The 20,075-nt window shown below is 38.5% G+C and overlaps 1 non-coding gene across 1 annotated transcript; it reads left to right on the top strand.

Moving 5' to 3' along the window:
* The first annotated feature begins 19,185 nt into the window (after positions 1 to 19,185).
* LOC145151556 (U6 spliceosomal RNA) lies at positions 19,186 to 19,288 on the top strand. The gene has a single exon (XR_013732123.1). It is a non-coding gene; the product is annotated as a U6 spliceosomal RNA (small nuclear RNA).
* The last annotated feature ends 787 nt before the right edge of the window (positions 19,289 to 20,075 follow it).

Genomic DNA, 20,075 nt, shown 5'->3' with positions numbered 1-20,075 from the left:
TGGTTCCTATGTCTAGAATAATACGATTGGTCCCACACCAATCACATTAGTCCAGGGGAGTTGATGATGTACGACATGTATAACAGTGTCTAATCCGATGTCGTTGGTCGCATATCAATCGCATCAAACTAAAGGGACATGATGATTATAGTTTAATTAGCATGGCCTATACTGCTCTGGACTGCTAGCTAGCCTTCCATGGCACTCGTCCACCAGCCTTGCATGGCGCTTGCCTGCCAGCCCTACCCGACGCTCACCTCTCATCCCTATGTAGAATTGTACAAACCAATGTGATTGGTCGTATACCAATCACATCATATTAGGGGGACTTGAAGATGTTGGATCCATTAGCATAACCTGTATAGCTTTAGAGTTCTTGTCTTACCTGGCACTCACTGTCAGTCCTATTTGGCGTTTGTCCCAAGACCTGTGTGCTTCCTCGCCAACCCTGCCTACCGCTCTCTTTCTAGCCTTCTCTGGCACTAGCCCGCCAGCCCTGCCTTGTCCTCATCCACCATCCCTGCCTGGAGCCCATCTACTCATATCGTCTGGAGCCCACGTGTGGCGATCGCCTGAAACCTGCCCTTTTCTATTCGGGCAGGAATTGAGTTGGCCCATGGCCTGACCTAATTCCCTTTGACCTAATTGTCTCCTGTAATAGAAAATATCATCCTTTATGGAGGGGGACTCCCCTTATAATATCTTCCACCACCTTGAGCCCTAAGGCATCAATGTTCATCAGGCCCATACACTCCCTAACACACAATGATGGTTCTCTCTGACTATGAAGAACCATCTCATCTCTACAAACCGATATAACTTGATAATCAAAGCTTGCTCCTGGGGAACACTACAAGGGGGCGGTTCTAATGGATTTGCACTATGTTCTAAGAACTTCATTGTAGCTATATTGTAGAAGACTTCCTCGATATTTGAATTCTCACCTTTGCACTATGTCCCTAGATCTTCATATAACATCTCACCAAGATCTATCCATATCTATTTAACCATTGCTTAGATCTCTACATCTGTTTTTGTTTTTGTTCATTTGAACATATTTGGAGCTTGCAAAGATCTTTTCAGATCTCTTTCCTTTGTATTTTGGTGATTCCTTTAGCAATTTGGGAAGAAAAGAAATATTTATGAGTTTTTATCCTATATCAGAAAACCCTCTTTTAGCTATTTTTTATGTGGATAGTTCTTATCCTTTGAACCAGTTGTTTGTAAATATTGTTGAGATGTTTGTACATTTCAAAAAAAATCTTACCAAAATTCACGCACCTAGCTTACCAACAAAACTAAAAAATTACACCCCTTATTACTTTTACAGCTCATGGTTGTACAAATGTAATAAAAAAGTACAGTCGTTATTCTCTTGTCTCTCTTCTTAACCAACAAGAGAAAGAAATGAATACAGCTGGACCTCTTTATTTACATACAATGTGTATACAAGCATGCGGGTCCCACACGGTAAAAAAGGTTTTTGAAAAAGACAAAATGAAAAGTGGGATAACGTACTCATCTCCTTTCTCTAAAAAGCACAAGTTTTATTTTCTCTTTCCCATTTTAACTAGCCGAAATAGAGTTGTTTGACCCATCAACGGTCACTAGTAGTCTCGGTCAACCACTATCTCCTCCATCGAAGCACCACAGCGACCTACAAGCATCATCAATCACCTCCAGCGCCGACAGAATAGCCTTAACTGCAACCTTCATCTCTTTCAGCAATGATCGCGTCCTCGTTTTATCGATCTGTCTCGACCCACCAAAACTAAGCTATTGACAATCGACGTGTAGCCACTGGTCTCCATCTGTTGCTCTGTCAACACCCGTGAAATCCTGACAAAAGTTCCTTCAACTCCAACATCCGTCGTCACAACCAAACGCTTCAGAATAACACTAACGGAGACATCACAACTCTGATTTTCCTCCATCCTCCGACGAAAACCCATCAATCTTTAGTCGTAAAAAAACCCTTCAATGCAAGTCTCTTGCAACATCTCCAACGCCCAATCATCTTCAACGCCGATAACCCAATGAAGTAGCGCCGCTCGGCAAACTACACTCATTGCTCTGATGGTGTGCTACAGTTGAAGAACCTCCGTCAGTAACCACCGATAAACCCCGATCACATTCAACCGACGACCCAAATGACCATAACAGCTTACAGTTATGTTGTATCTTTTACAATTGTTGAGTCTCTAGCGGTGAACCACCAAGAAATCTTCCCTGCGTATCCTTAGACTTTCAGTTCACTGCACCAGATGATGTACAACACAAAATGATGGGCGATTCTCTACTTTTTCAAATCTACAAAAATAAGAAAGAACAAACACATGGTATACCCTCCTTCTTGTGTCTACAGTCCAAACAAAAAAAAAGAGATGGAGATTAGGCTGGTAATTCAAAATGGGCTCCAAAAATTTATTTTAGGCTTTACTTAAGTTCTTATATGATTGGGATACCTCAAAAAAATGGGCTACTATTATAAGTCAAACTTAGCGAGTCATCCACTCAACATTCGTGTATTGTAATTCTCACTAATAAACTCCAATTCCAGAAGTTGCATTGCAACCCAACCAATCCCTTATTTTTGTTTTTTTCTTTTTAAAAAAGGGAAAAGAGTAGTACACTCTTGCTACTCCGGGAAGCATTTTGGAAAAATCTCAATAAAAAGCTGAATTAGTTTTATAACTTCAAGAAATATACTAACTAATTAAATTTATTTGTGTTAGTCTTTCTAGATGTGAGTGTTCCAACCTGGCATCCTGTCAGTCTTTGTCACGTCCCATTTCTGGTATGTAATTTAAATATAGTATTTTCCTTCCTTATGAGAAACTCGACGAGTCAGTAGCCCGACTCGTCGAGTAGAGACGGGATTTGCACGCGTCTTTAATAGGTGATTCGACGAGTCTGTATCCCGAACTCGGCGAGTCCGCTTGTTTGGATGAAACCCTAAATCCCAGGGTTTGTACCCTATTTAAACGTCATTATAGCCTCCCACCCTAGCCTCTAGCACCTTTAGAGCATTTCTCTGTAAAATCCTAGTCCCCATTGTTGAGCTTGAGTGTTTTGTGATAGCTTGGGAGTTGTAGAAGAGAAGGAAGGAAAGAAGATCAATAGAAGAGAAAGGAGATCCAAGAGCTAACTTCCATCTGCTTCATATTCTGGTAATAAAGTTATTACCTTGCTTATTCTTCCATTAAACCCTCTTTTATGCTTGTTTATGTCTCTTTTGGAGCTTTATATGATTCAAACTCGAGATTTGAGCTCTCCTTTGGATGGAGACCATAGATATGAATGTTATTGAGCTCTAGAAACTCAATATAACTACCTTTATGCAAATATAGCCTTGTTCCAACCCTAAGTGCTTAGAGTTGGATGATTTTGGTGTTTTAGCCCCATTCTCGTGTGCATGCACGTAAAGTTGGAAACTTTACGTGCAAAACTAGCCCTAGAAGCCGAAATCTATGAATTGGATGCACTGAAATCGACTAGAATCGACTGTATAGCAATGGCAAGCAGGAGACTCGACGAGTTGGCGGCCCAACTCGGCGAGTCCAAGGCAATCTTCTTGCCTTAAGAACAGACTCGACGAGTTGTTCATACAACTCGGCGAGTCACAGTCTGGACGTGTTCTTATGATGAAGGAGAACTCGACGAGTTGTTCATACAACTCGGCGAGTCGGTGGAAGTTAGATTCGATGTTAGTACGGAGGAAGAACTCGTCGATTTGTTGCAAAACTCGACGAGTTGAAGCGAGTAGCATTGTATGCTCCTACTACTAGCATTGTATGCTCCTACTACTAGCATTGTATGCTAGTACGAGTTGTTCATACAGCTTTATGAGGATTGCATGCTAGTATTGAGTTGGGCCTAGCATTGTATGAGCTTAGCATTGTATGCTAGTACAGTTTCTTGTTATGAGGATAGAATTGCTTGAGTAGTTTCCTGTGTCTGAATGCTGCTTGCTTTGTGCTTTGTGGGACTCTGAGTGATGGGAGTTAGCCATTAGGTGAATACGTCACGTCACATGTGATCAGGGTTGAATAATCTCAGATTGCTGGATTTGGCCCTATTGCGCAGCTCTTGTCTGAGTCTAACCGTTGTAGGGACGAGTCTTTTACTCGAAGGATTATCTGAGCCTCGTCACATGTGATGGTATTCAGGTGATGGCTAAGTGGCATTACAAGGAGGCCTTTAGCAGCTGAGGACTGGGTTGGGTGGAGTCAGAGATTTCCCTAGGGCAAGCCTAGGATGAGAGTAGCAAAGATCAGTAGCAGTAGAAGTGACTTGGTGGAGTCAAGCAGTTCTTGAGGAAAGTACGGATAGATGTGGAAGGTAGTATGGGCCCGTACTACTGAAAGCAGAGGATCCGTACTTGAACCAAGGAAGGCTGAGATGAGACCAAGGAACTTGTAAGTAGTAGCGATCCCTCGAGATATATCAGTGTTTCTGACGCTTATCATGATGTGATTTCAGAATGGTGGTTTTATGCCATAGGCCAGCAGTCGGCAGTTCAGGAGCCGGCGAGGGATCAGGATTAGGCTCGAGGGCCGAGCATCTAGATGAGCAGACCAGGGAGTTCCTCTCTTCAGAGGCTACTCGCACCATACTTGAGCAGACTCCTGTGATCTTCAGTTCGATCAAGGAGGGTATTTTAGAGCTGATGGACGACAGGTTGAGCACATTCCGTGCTGAGATGGTGGCCATGATGGGGTCGCGCACACTCACCTTCAAGGAGTTCCGAGCTTGTGGAACTCCAGACTACCATGGGGCACGGGATCCCATTGCGAGTACCAGGTGGTTGGCGGATGTCGCCAATGCGTTCCGCACCAGCAGATGTCCCGAGGGGGACAAGGTCAGACTAGCATCCTGTCTTCTGAAGGACAGGGCACGAGATTGGTGGGAGGAGATTGGGCATGTTATCGGAGATGACGCAGCTCTTGATGCGATGACCTAGGCTGATTTTACTACCAGGTTCAGAGCCGAGTTTTCACCGATTATTGAGGTGCAGCAGTTAGCTAGGGAGTTTCAGGATCTTACCCAGACTACAGAGATAGTGGCGGAGATTACCGCCAAGTTCAGGGAGAGGGCTCTTCTCGTTCCTCAGTATGCAGCTGATGAGGAAATGAAGAAGGCTCATTATCATGAGATGTTGCAGAGTCATATCCGCCATTTTGTGAGCCGGTCCAGCTGTAAAACGCTGGATGATATGATTGTGAGGGCTCGATAGAGAGAGATAGATTTGGAGATGGAGAAGAAGAGGAAGCCAGAGGCGGCATATGGTACAGGGAGTTTGGCAAAAGGCCCAAGGTATCAGATCACAGATCTAGAGGACAGGAGAGCCACAGTCGGTGTGGCAAGTGTGGGAGATTGCACGATGGGGCGTGCAAGGCAGGGAGTCCCGGTTGCTACAAGTACGGTCGGACAGGGCATATGAGCAGAGATTGTACAGCTACTCCCACCACTACCGCAACATCTGATATGATTTGCTTCTATTGAAATCAGAGGGGACATAAAAAGTCCCAGTGTCCGAGTTTGGCAGCAGCAGGGAAGGTGGCGGCACCTGCCCCTGCTACATTGAGGATTAAAGATGGCCGTCAGGGCCGGGGTGAGGCGCCAGTGGCGAAGAGTAGAGCTTTCCAGATGACAGCAGAGGAGGCGCGAGCGACTCTAAATGTGGTGTCGGGAATGTATTTTTCCTCTTGTCTCTTATTTGATATTGTTTGTTTCTCATAGTTATATGTTTTCGTATAGGGTCGTTCTTAGTGAACGACATTTCAGCTACAATATTGTTTGATTCGGGGGCCACCCGATCATTTGTTTCACTTGCGCTTAGCAAGAGGTTTAGTAGAGCTCCGGGGGAGCTAGATTGTCCACTCGAGGTTGAGATAGCTGATGACAGGACCGTCAGGGTCGAGAGAGTGCATAGGGGGTGTTCGCTGCAGTTATTTGATGAGCAGTTTTCAGTGGACTTGGTTCATATTCCCCTGAGAGGGAATAAGGTTATAGTGGGTATGGATTGGCTGAGCCCCAATGGGGCAGTGATTGATTGTGAGCTGCAGTTAGTGAGGGTTCGCACTCCCAGTGGGGGAGAGTTAGTGATTAAGGGCGAGAGACCACAGCGCGGACCAGTTCTTTGTTCAGCAGCGAGAGCGAGGCGCTACGTTTAGCAGGGTTGTGCGGGGTACATCGCCTATGTTATAGATGCTCGGGAGAAGGGTAAGGCGATAGTTGACGATGTACCAGTAGTGCGAGAGTATACGGACGTATTCCCAGAGGACTTACCTGGGATACCTCCGGAAATACAGGTTGAGTTTCGAATTTACCTGGTTCCGGGTGCAGCTCCGATAGCCAAAGCACCGTATCGGTTGGCTCCTCCAGAGATGCAGGAGTTGCCTACGCAGCTGCAGGAGTTACTAGACAAGGGTTTCATCAGGCCAAGTAGTTCAGCATGGGGAGCCCCGATCCTGTTCGTGAGGAAGAAGGATGGGTCGCACCGTATGTGCATAGATTACCGGGAGCTGAACAAGGTAAGGGTGAAGAACCGTTACCCACTCCCGAGGATAGACGATTTGTTTGACCAGCTTCAAGGAGCATCTTGGTTCTCCAAGATTGATCTTCGGTCAGGATATCACCAGATGCGGGTCAGGGATGAGGATGTGCAGAAGACCACTTTTAGGACCCGCTATGGTCATTATGAGTTTGTGGTGACGCCGTTGGGGTCATCAACGCTCCAGCTGCATTCATGGATCTCATTAATCACGTATGCAGACCGATGCTGGATCGGTGAGTGATAGTGTTCATTGATGACATTTTGGTTTATTCCAAGACTCAGGAGCACCATGAGGAGCACCTGAGAGAGGTGCTAGACACGCTAAGGAGGGAGAGACTTTTCGCGAAGTTCTCCAAGTGCGAGTTCTGGTTGCGCGAGGTGCAGTTGCTTGGACACCTCGTCAACCAGAAGGGTATACTAGTAGATCCGGCCAAGATAGAGGCCGTGATTCAATGGGAGGTCCCGAGGTCTCCATCTGAGATTCAGAGCTTCCTAGGACTGGCAGGGTACTATAGGAGATTCATCCAGGATTTCTCCAAGATAACAGTTCCACTCACCCGACTGACCAAGAAGTCGGTGATGTTTCGTTGTGGGCCTGAGCAACAGGCAGCATTTGAGACCCTCAGACAGAGATTGTGCGAGGCGCCGATTCTTACCCTGCTAGAGGGAGTAGAGGATTTTGTAGTTTACTGTGATGCTTCGATCACAGGTATGGGAGCAGTGTTGATGCAGCGAGGGTATGTGATAGCTTATGCCTCTAGACAGTTGAAGCCTCACGAGGCTAACTATCCGACGTACGATTTAGAGCTGGGGGCAGTGGTGTTCGCCATCAAGATTTGGAGACATTACCTCTATGGGGTCCTTTGACTATGACAATCGAGGATTGTTGACCCTTCATGGGAGAGTTTGGGTACCGTACTGGGGAGGAGTACGGCAGGTGCTGATGGATGAGGCCCATATGTCTCGGTTCTCCATCCACCCAGGGGCGACGAAGATGTATAGAGATCTTCGACCCGATTATTGGTGGCCCTGCATGAAGCGGGACGTAGCTTGGTATGTGGAGAGATGTCTGACCTGCAGGAAGGTCAAGGCGGAACATCAGAGGCCCCACGGCAAGATGCAGCCGTTAGACATTCCCGTGTGGAAATGGGAGGATATCACTTTGGATTTCATCACTAAGCTTCCCAGGACCGCACGTGGAGTTGATTCGATTTGGGTCATAGTGGATCGGCTGACCAAGAGCGCGCATTTCATACCGATTTAGGAGAGCATATCGGCCGAAAAGCTAGCCGATATTTATGTGCGCGAGGTAGTGGCACGGCATGGAGTGCCTGTATCAGTAGTATCAGATCGAGACGTCCGGTTCACTTCTAGGTTTTGGAAGCGGTTTCATGACGAGATGGGGACTCGTCTTCACTTCAGCACCGCTTCCCACCCTCAGACGGAAGGGCAGAGCGAGAGGACGATTCAAACTCTCGAGGACATGCTGCGGGCATGTGTTCTAGATTTTGGTGGCAGTTGGGATACGTATCTTCCATTAGCGGAATTTTCGTATAACAACAGTTACCACGCCAGTATTGACCGCCCTCCTTTCGAGATGCTTTACGGGAGGAAGTGTAGGACCCCGATTTGTTGGGGCGAGGTCGGTCAGAGGGTCATCGGGAGCACTGAGGTGGTGCTCAAGACCACAGAGTTGATCCAGCAGGTCCGTAGCAGACTGCAGACTGCGCAGAGTCGGCAGAAGAGTTATGCCGACAGGAGGTGTTCAGACTTGGAGTTTCAGGTGGGCGACATGGTCCTCCTGAAAGTGTCACCTTGTAAGGGTGTCATCATGTTCCGGAAGAGGGGCAAGCTGGGCCCCAGGTTCATTGGTCCCTTTAGGGTTTTAGCCCGGGTGGGTCGGGTTGCCTACTGTTTGGATCTTCCAACAGAGCTTAGCCAGATCCACAACACTTTCCACGTTTCTCAGTTACCGAAGTGTTTGGTGGATGAGTCAGTAGTGGTACCATTGAAGGATATTCAGGTTGATAGAAACCTGAATTATATCGAGAGACTAGTTGCGATCTTAGATCGGAAGACGAAGACCTTGAGGAACAAGGTGGTTCAGTTAGTGAAGGTGCAGTGGCAGCACCGGAAGGGTTCAGAGTGGACGTGGGAGACTGAGGAAGAGATGAGGGGGCACTATCCGGAGTTATTTTCAGAACCAGTAGCAGCAGACTTCGAGGATGTAGTCTAAGATAAGTGGGGGAGAATTGTAACGCCCCATTTCTGGTATGTAATTTAAATATAGTATTTTCCTTCCTTATGAGAAACTCCACGAGTCAGTAGCCCGACTCGTCGAGTAGAGACGGGATTTGCACGCGTCTTTAGTAGGTGACTCGACGAGTCTGTATCCCGAACTCGGCGAGTCCCACAAACACAAACACAATTTTAAATATAGTATTTTCCTTCCTTATTGATATTTACTTTACAAAACTTATTAAGAGATCTAGTCCCACAAACACAATTTTAATCATCTCTGAATATGAAGGTGATCGTTATGAAAAACAATTTAAGTAAATAGTTAATCATTCATAAATTAACTGAGACATATATTTTATAAAAACTAAATTAAAACATACATTGTTACAAAACAAGAAATGCTTTTTATTACAAGTATATTATGTTCCTAGCATAGTTAATAAACTAAATCTGAGAGTGTAGTTTCAACTTGATTGTGCTCAGCTTGTTACTCTTCTGTAAATATATGCAAGCCATTTAGAAATATTAGATTAACATTTAAGTACCAAGTACCTAAGTGTTATATGAAAAGTATGTGTTCTATCTAGTAGATACCTGAAATACTAGTCTCTTCCAGACTTTCTTTCCACATAAGAGGAGCAGATCCTCTTCTAGTTTTTAGTTTCCCCACAAAAGAAAGTAGATCCATCTATGTGGTCCCTATTGTGTTTTGGGCTTAAAGGTGTTTAGTCCATGAATCATGGGCCTCCTAGATCACACAAGGTGACTCTTTTTGACCTTGTACTATTCCTAGTTTTATGTTAAAAACATATTTAGCATCATAGTGATGCCTTTACTAGGTATCATGTTCAGGTTTATTACTCAAAGAAAGTAGTTTAGGACTAGGACCTTTATGTGTATAAAATTTCATATTTCTCACAAGATTGTCTCTTAAGACATGAACCATTCATTGAAGTTCTAAGTAGTGAATGTTATTGTTTCATTAAGTCACTAAAAAATGACAATTCATGGTAATGAGAACGGATTATTTAACTATAAAGTTTTAACAAATTCCATTTAGTATTTTCAATATTTAAACTCTTTAATAATTACCACCCTTTTAGTTTCTAAAAACATTAATCATCAAAGCTAGGATCCAAGTTCCAAAACAAATAAATGGTTAGGTGACCAATATCCCATTTATTTGTATCCAACCTGGAAGATATTAACTATCAATTATATATTAATATATAATTCATAGATTTATGGGATCGCTAATAACAAATTTAATTAGATATTTTTTATCCCATCTATGCCTCATAACTCTCTTGCTTAGGTGACCTTTATCACAAAAGATTTCTGAAAAAATCATCCAATTTCAAAAACCTGTGTAATCGGCCTATAACTTGGTTATAGAAATCATGAAGACATCACGACCATGAAAAGATAACACTAAGCGGTTAGATGAGCGTTATCCCACTAATGCATAAAGGAACTGTGCCCATGTTCTTCAAGATGGATTGCAAACACTTAAGGTTTGAAGGGGTGTTTTATATGTTTTATAATTCTAGTTTTAATCACCTATGATATCATGGTTCTTACATGTAGATAATAAACCATGATACCAATTTTCAAAAGAAAATCACTTTTAAAGGTTCTATATAAAAAACTTGTTTTTATATAATTTGACGCGATTCAATTTTACTAACCGGTATTAAGTTTGAGTGCGTTTGAACCTTTTATATCTTTAATAAAACTTCATTTTATTACTTATATATTTGGAGTTTGTATAAGTTACAAAAATCACCATTTTAAAACTTATATTTGAGTATTCAAAAATTTTATATTATTAACATTTTTATAAAGCCTAATTTTATTTTTAAAATAATAACTTCTTACATCTTATGTCCATATTATAAATTTTGAAAACCAAACTCCATGTGATGTTTATTTTGTCCAAAAATTATGTTAACATGTGAAAAACTAATTTATCAACCACACATAATAATTGCATAAAATTAACAACACAAACATGCATAAAAATAAATATGCATAGACATAACCAACTAATGACATTTTTTGTGAGCCAACACAAAAAATGTCAAGTCCATTCCTAAACGGATATTTTAAGGGACCAAAAACTCTTATTGTAATGTTGTTGTAGAAGCTCCCACTTGAGAAAACACTCATTGCTTGCAAAATGTTGTAAAAGCTTCTTGAAAGCAATAATTTAGCAACTGTTGCTAAAAGTCCAATAGCCCTAAAGAAACAACATTAGTGACACTTTTCAGAAACTGTCACTAACTTTTAGCATGCTTCTAATCTCGAAAATTGCTCTTTCGTCTTCAGAAAATTGCTCCAACTTCATTTCTTATTATATTTGTTTACAAATAAATTATTTCTAACAAATAATCTATTACTTACAAAAATAAACCAGGAAAACTAATTTATTTAATTTATTACATACTCAATGAATAATTAAATTATCACAATCATTTTTTTATAATAAAAACAAAAAACACAACAATACAACAAACACAATGGTCATTGGCTAGTTTATGCACATCATACATATCAATATACACATTAAATAACCTTTGTTTTTCTAAGACAACTTTAAATGACAAAATATACATGAAACTTTTGTCACATAAAAAATAACAATTATAAAGTTGTCATAGAAAATATGTATGAACTTGTTTTTATACAAAACCAAGTTATCCATATTCTCCAAAAACTATGATTTCCAAAAATCAAAATAATCTAACAAAACTTGCAAGGTGGATTTTGATACCAATTGTTGGGTTTTTATTCCAAACTTTGTTTCAAAAACATAATATTTACAACGACATAAGATTTAACAACGAAAGACTTTAATATTAGAATAAACATAACCCATTTTATACAAACCAATGATATTATTGAAAAGTTTGGAAAGAAAACTAGCACCAAAGAAGAAGAAGAATTTAACAACCTTTGTAGACTTTGGATCCTCTAAAGGTGGCTTGGAAGTTAATGAAGAATGTGGAACCTTTGAGACACCAATGAGAACGTAACTTGATTTACGATGATAATCTTTTAAAACTCATAAAACTCTTAAGCTTGAAGATCATATCCAAATTTGAACTTCAAGAGAGAAAAATGCAAGCAAGTGATCTTCAAAAGATAAACAAAAGTGAGAGAGAATGCATCTACAATACATGTTACGTTTTTTGCATGTACAAAAGAGAAGTGAAATTGCAAGCCTAATAAAGCTAAAACTTTACACAAAGGGTCTTCCACTTTTTAGTCAAACCATGCACATAGTGTTCCCCATGCTTTCTTACTTTTGATTAAACTAATCAAAACACCATAACTAGTCTCTTAAAGAAAAATCTATCTTTTTAACTAGTAAGAAATATATAAAGTTTGTAAATTTCATAAACTCTTTTATAAAATAAAAACCTTAACTTTTTGGTAAGAGAAAAACGAGTTTTTCTTGTCAAAAATGTTGTACATGAATTAATAATTCATACGATATGCATTATATAATGTTACTTGTTAAAGAAAATTATTATTTTCTATATATAAATAATTTCTAATTAATAAGAAGAATTTATTGAATATTTATTAAAATCAATTTCTAATAAATAATTAATTATATCAAGTTGTTGTTAGTGTGACCCATTAGTATCATATGTTAATTAGCAATATCACTTTAATATGACTCTTGAGCATACTAGATCTTTCAATCTTGAAGTCAGAGAAACCATAATATGCCAGATAGCAATCTATGAAGTTCTTAAAATAAGCATATCCCAAAACATAGGCCCTCTTATTTGTCACTTTCTTATCATCCAAAGTTTTGATAAGATATGCCAAGGTGATGTGATCATTTTGATTCATCAAATGGAAATTAGCGATAGTGACACCACCTTTATATCGATCATTCTGAAGAAGATTGCCAAACACTTCATCCCTTGATATTGACACCACCTTTATAATCTTTTTCAAATACCACATATCCTCTTCTTTCTTCCGAAGAAAAGCATGAAATCTCATATTCACAAATTTGAAGTTTTCATCTTCATGATAACTCTTAACAAGCTTTAATTCTGCAAATATGATAATATTTTGACTAAAATGAAAATCCAACTATTGAAGTGGTGAGTTGTCAATTACATAACTCTCCTTAGGCATTTTATTGAATGAATTTACCTCTTCAAAAGCTAAAGAATCAATTGTATCGTAGATCTATGTCTTGTTCTCTTTCCCCTTGTTCATCCTTGCGGGATCATTCTTTGTTTGCCGCATGAAGCTATTTAGCAGATTTAGCTTCAATCTCTAATTCTTTCGTTATATTCTTCCCCCTTGTTCAGATGGTTCAAGCCTCTTCCCTTTATCTTTTGTTGTTGTAGAAGTTGTAGGATTTACTGTCAAAGAACCTCCCCTTCATTTATTATTAAGCCCTTCCTCGACTGTAGTTTAGAAATATCAACTTCGACATTAGGAGTGGATACTGTTTTTGCCATTGTGTGAACATGTTTAGCTCGAATTGGAATCAGAATTTGCTTAGAAAAAACCTTCCCCCACAACTTTGCATTTTTCATCATTTCCAACCTTCAGCGAACAACCCTTTTTCCCTTGTGACACATGCAATGCAAGTGGAGAATTTGTAGAAAAACAGAGTACTAGATCACGAATCAATGATATTTGAGATTTGAAACAAGCTTGTATCTAAGACACAACCTTGGTAATTTACTCAGCAGACATCGAAGACATTGAATTAGCTATAACCGTCAAAATTTGTTCTTTGAAAGTATTAAGAGAAGTCTCAATACCCTTGCATAATTTACCATCAGTTTCATATTCTTATCCAACTCTTCTTTATATTCTACATTGAAATCTAGAATATCTTCGACTAGAGTCCTTGTGGTTGATAACAAGCAATCAATATTTTTCTCAACTCCTGGAAACAACCCATCAATCTTCTTAACTTTTGTAAAGATGAGATCACAAAACTTTTGCACATTCAGTTCAATGGACTCCTTGAACTATGACATAATCTTCTCAATAAGCTCATACCACTCCCTAGTAACTTTTTGAATCTAAAAAACATCAAACATAAATGAAGTCAAGTTGTTCTTGAGTCTATTATGAATATCAGTAACAACTTACTTCACCATTCCCTTTATTTTTTACTCTTATGATCCCAATAATGAAACCAACTCTTCCTTACTGACAATTGTATAATTGTTAGAATTAGAATCTTTCAGGAACTTCAAAATCATATTCATCTTTGAATTTAGGATTTTGTAATGTTTTCCTGACATTAAAGCTTCATCTTCAATATCTTCCACATCCAGATCGAAAGTAAGTTATCTAAAACCAAAACCTTCCTCATCATCAACATCAATATTTAGAGAAACACTTTGCCTTGATCAAGAGAATGATTAGTAGTTTGATAGAAAAATATTGTTGCAATTGGTTGAGTAAGGATACCATCATAAGTTGGAGAATGTAATGGAATTTATGTGTATTGAATCAAGGATGCTCGAAGTGGTGAATTTAGTGGTGGAGGAATAATTGTCAAAGTATCAATGGTAGATATCTCACCGATGTTGACATTTTAGGTCCACACTAGATGTGTTCCTATGGATATTTGGATAACCAATCTCCTCCTTATTGAGTCAACAGTAGTAACTTCATGTGGAATAACTGTGTTCGAATCAGTAACAAATGTTGAGGATGTAACATGATGTTTGTGTCCACATTAGATGTGTTTATAGTGACATACAGATTGCTTATCTCCTCTATATTATATTCATAATTGGAAATATTTCATGGTGAATCAGGTGAATTATTATGTTGAAATGCATCATTGATCAAACAATCTACATCATCTGCATTTGCTTCACGATTATACTTTGAAGATGTACCTTTCAACATATACATATCTTTTATACCAGTCTCTTCATTATCTTCTCTGTCGCAATGATCAACATCGTCTTTATCAACAACCATTCACTTCAATCTTTTGAGGCAAAGGTTTTGAGAAATTCTTACTACCACCAGCCTTCCGTACTCTAGCAACCTTTCATTTCTTTAGCGGTAGTTCCTCACCCATTGGTTCTTAGATCACCACTACTCCCTTCGACTTAGACTTAGACTTTTTGTGATTAAGAGCACGAGGAACTCCAACCATCAATTCCCTGTACCGAATCAATAGAAGATTTGACACTTGGACCAATCCTAACATAGCTTTAGGTATTTTCTCAAATCTAAGGAATATCATTAGGATTATCAACTAAAATCTTAGGGATCTGTAAATGAGAAAAATCATATTTGTTTGTATCAGCTGGAACAAGAATACCTATTTGTTTATAGGCTTCGATAAGAATTAAGCTCCAAACACGAGCACTCGAAATTTCAGTTGCCTTGTTCGAATGGTTGATGTAAGTTGTAAATTCATCCCATACCAATGAAGCATAATAAACATTCATGTTGTCATACAAACCAACCAGTATCAAATACAATTGCAACGTTGCTTTTTCCAAACTTGAATTTCTTCCAGTGAAATATCGAATTATTACGCCAAAAAAAATCCCCAAATTGACGGTAATTTTGACTTCCGGAAATCATTGATTACAGTAATAGAAGGAGTACACGACATGTTATTTAGTAGATTAAGTATTTGATTGGAAGACGGAAGTCAACATGAACCTTGAACCTCCAATTGAAGAATCCGACTAAATTGCTTATCAATTAAAGTCTTCTTCCTTTTCATTTTGATTTGAAACATAATAATCTCCCTTTGTCGCAGAGAGCTATAGAACAAGCCAAAATTAACTAGTTCATTGGAATAGCTAAAGACCATGATAATGTATGATGAAGAACTTATGAATTTAAGCATTGAACTAGCATATGTAGCCCTTCAAGATATGCACTAACATTTGGATTCAACGAGACATTATTGGATTGAATCTTGATGAGGAAGTGAGATTTCTTCATCTGTTGTGTTGAATTGATTGACGTGAAACATAATTGCAATAAAATATAGAAAAATTTGCAAAAATAAGGGTTAGGGTTCTTTAGGGGAATCGTAAATATGGAAATTTGAAATTGGAACCGCCAAAACCCCTTTATGGCGTCTTAATTGAATTTGAGTTGTTAGCCATTAAAATTCTGACACGTGGAAACTAAGTAGCTAAGGCGACATATTCATGATCTCCAAGTGCAAATTCAATAAGCAGTTTCTATTGAACGATGAGAAAGCAACAGTAGGTTGAAATTAGCTACATAATGGTAAGATCGCTTTGCTTCAAACATCGAACATAGATTGGCATAACAATGAATAATTACCACCCTTTGATAGTCCACAATGCTAAGGTTGGGTCTCATCCACTTATGGGTAGAATAAATAGAATCCTAACCCAGACTTTGAAGAATCTTTATCCAAGTTGGTATTACCTGAAACCTTGAGCATAAGAGAAAATGAATATTAACAAAATTTTGGAAAACTCATGATATCTGTCATACCCCCAGCCGAGGCGGCGGAATACGTTGGGCTATGCAACTAAGTTCATTGATCATAGGTAAACTAAATATATAGCACAAGTACAACAATAATTAAAATAACATTCATATTCCTTCTTGATGTTTGAATACGAGGTTCTTATAGATAATAATAATACATGAATTTCTTTAATAGATAGGAAGATAATAAAACAATTAGTAATTATGTCATATGTAATCCAATCCATCCTAAATGTTTGTTTAGTGATTTCCTGAGAGTAGATGTAACTTTGAGGGTCAACACAAGGTTGGTGAGAGTTACAGGTTTTCTGCTAATAACAGTAATACTTTTAAAAAGTCTAAAAAGTATTATCTTTTTATGTATAACAATAGTTAAAATTGTGTTTGCAAAGAGTCTTTGAAAGCAAAAATGTATCTTTGTGTATGTAAATCCATACTTAAAACCGTATTTGTAAAGAATCTTTGAAAGCCAAAATGTATCTTTGTATAAGTAAATCCACTCTTAAAATTGTGTTTGTAAGAATCCTTCAATATACTTAAAAACCAAATTGTACTGTTACATAAGTAATTTCATACTTAAAATAGTTTTGAAAGCAACCAATCTCATGGTTTGTTGTGAGAGAGAGAGAGAGAGAGTGTGAGAAATTCCAGTTAATGTTTATAGTGAGTCCTAGAACCGAGCTATATGAATGAATGTACCCCCTACAATGTTTCATTGGACATTGTAGTAACAACTATAGACTCTTATCACCCACTTCGATTGATCTGTCGAGGTTGTAACTAGCAACCGCATGTGGGGATGTGAATCCCGTGTAGATCTATACATATGTATCTTGCTCAGAAGATTAACAGTTATAGTAGTGTGGGTATTCTAGTTGATTAGACTCAGGTAATGAATATAGTCTCACTAAAAAGCTCTTAAATAAAGTATGGGAATAACTCTCAACCCTAACTTAATTTTGGTTAAGTCACTAGGTATAATGAATTCCGTTGTGTAAAGTTTATTAAAGTCGAGTATGATTGGTAAGTAAGTAAAAGTTAGTTTGCATAAACAAAGTTTATTAAAGTCGAGTATCATTTTTAAATAGCAATGTTATAAACCATATTTCTTGTATTTTCGCATAAAAATGTTAGTTTGCATAAACAAAGTATATAGGCACATGTATTCCCCCGCTAAATAATTAAAATTATTAAAAAGGGGCCGTAAGCATTCATCCTTGATGTGTGATTTCGAGTTGTTCGTAATCGGTTTATTTTGAGAAGCTTGACGTGAGAAACCGCAAAACCACGATTCTTGAACATTGAAATACTTTTGGGAGCGTTTTGTAGAGAATTTCCACTATAAGGGTTGTTTTGTAACTTCACTAAATTATAGGGGCTGTTTGGTAATTTAATTAACAAAAGTAGGACTGATTTGGTTAAAATAAATCAAAGAAGGGACCAAATCGGTTTAAATGGAATTTAAGATTGGGAATTGGACCAATTTTTTTAAGAAATCTCCATGAGAGGGGCTGAAATGCTTATTTTTATTTAAAGTTTGAAGATTGGGATTTATTCTGTTAAAAATAACCAAAGGAGGGGCTGTTATGTTTTAAATAAACCAAAGTTTTTGGGTAAAGGACTCATTTTGAATAAAGGGTTCAATAAAGGGGTTTAATGTCTTCATTTTATAAAATCAAAATGATTTTAGGGCTTTTATGCCCCGTCTTTTGTTTGAGGGATGAAGAATGAACGAAAGCGATTATAACGCATCGGCATGTAAGAAGGAAGCATGAAGACGATTGCAAGCTCCGATGGATGTCGATCAATTGCAAGCTGAGGAAGTGAGCTTGTTCTCCCTCTCATCTGGATGTGAGGTGCGAAGGGGAGGAGGATCGAATCTGCTTTGGAGTGATACGAGTAGTAATCAGCAGCGCATATGAGAGGCTTTGGCAGGGGAGCTCGAAGGGAAAGAATGGAAAGGTGCGAGGGGAAAGGGTGTCTGGTGTTTGACCGGTCACGAAAGAGAACAAAGGCAGAACCGAAGAGAGGTCTTTTGATGGGGCAAGGTAAGCAGCGGTGACAAAGAGGTGGTTCAGTGCTTTGGTGGTGTTTGCTTGACGAAAGAAGAAGGGAAGTGCGAGGGGCCCTTCTTGGTCATTGATGCAAGAAACAGGTGCCATGAGTGGTGTTTGGATGTTGTGTTGATGGGGAAAATGAAGAGGAAGAAGAGGCTATTGCTATTTGCTCGATAACCACACATTTCTTCTTTTTTTTTCTTTGTTCTGAAAGGAATCAATGGAGGAAAAAAAGATATTTGGGTTTGATGTTTGACAGGAGAAAGAAGGAAGAAATCAGTGGTTTGTTATGGTTGACGGGAACGAGGGAAAGGAAATGAGGTTGTTCTTCTTGTGTATAGGTAGTCACGAGAACAAGAACAAAATTGTTCTTGGCTGGAAACAAATATGCAGGCAGAAAAAGAAATATGGTGGTGTTTGGGTGTTATATTTTTATCATTATACATTGTTTGAGGGATAATGACTTAGGAGGGTAATTATGTTTTTAGTTTGTCCATATTAGGTCATTAAGGTTTTTTTTGTGTGTATTAGATCAATATGGTTGTTATTACCGTTTAGAGATAATCTTTTTTACCGGTTTCTTCTTGTTTAACCGGTAAAAATGATTATTTCTAAACGGTAATAACAACCATATTGATCTAATACGTACAAAAAAAAACCTTAGTGACCTAATACAGACAAACTGAAAACCTAATTACCCTCCTAAGTCATTAACCCTAATTTTAAAGACATTGAGAATATATGACCATCAATAGTAAACTAGTTCGTTTAGAACTCGTGTCGTCCCATATCGACCAGAAAAAGAACCTGCTACTCCTTTATATGGCGAAGCTCTTCATCTTCATCTATAGTCGATAAAATTGGAACCATACAAAGAAGATTAGCATGGCCTTTGCGCAAGATGATATGCACAAATCAAGAAATGATCCAAAAAATTTTTTTTAACCCTTCGTCGTCTTCTCTGAAACCCTAATTCCCTTTTCAAATGCTAATAGAGTTCAATTGCAATTCTTACGTTTCAGTAGATGAACTACTGAAGTCATGATCAGACAACATGTGGATTCCATGGTCAGATTGATCTTCTTGTTGATGTCTTCAACCATTTGTGGCAAGTAAGGGTGATCTTTCTTTCTATAAAGTCTCCTTTAAGTTTTTTACTTTTCCTATAATTAAGTTTCATGCTTTATAAACTTCCGTTTATGTGTTGTATATAATATGTATGTGTTTGTTTATGTTGTGGTTTTGTTGTTTATAAAATAATTGATAATAGACATCCTTTGCAAGTCCCTGTTGGTTTTACATTTCCATTCGTTATCAAATGTAGACATTGATGAGAGGTATCAAAGTGAGATTGCTTTTGTACATATGGATGTGTTCATGTAAACATTTAAATGACAAAAAAGAAGTTATTGATAAAATGTTGCATATTTATGTAATGAAGATCATCAATCATATGAGTTTTTGGACTTGGAAATTCTGGAAGCAACTATTTTCAGTCAAACAAGTTAGTCACATTAATTAGTAAGCATGTTTTCTAAATAATTAGGGTTAATGACTTAGGAGGGTAATTAGGTTTCCAGTTTGTCCGTATTAGGTCACTAAGGTTTTTTTGTGCGTATTAGACCAATATGGTTGTTATTACTGTTTAGAAATAGTCCTTTTTACCGGTTAAACAGGAAGAAACCGGTAAAAATGACTATTTCTAAACGGTAATAACAACCATA

Source organism: Lactuca virosa, chromosome 1 (assembly GCF_052849685.1).
Source record: "Lactuca virosa cultivar CGN04683 chromosome 1, Lactuca_virosa_CGN04683_v6, whole genome shotgun sequence".
In the NCBI taxonomy this organism is placed as follows: Eukaryota; Viridiplantae; Streptophyta; class Magnoliopsida; order Asterales; family Asteraceae; genus Lactuca; species Lactuca virosa.
This window is presented reverse-complemented; position numbering and strand designations above follow the sequence as displayed.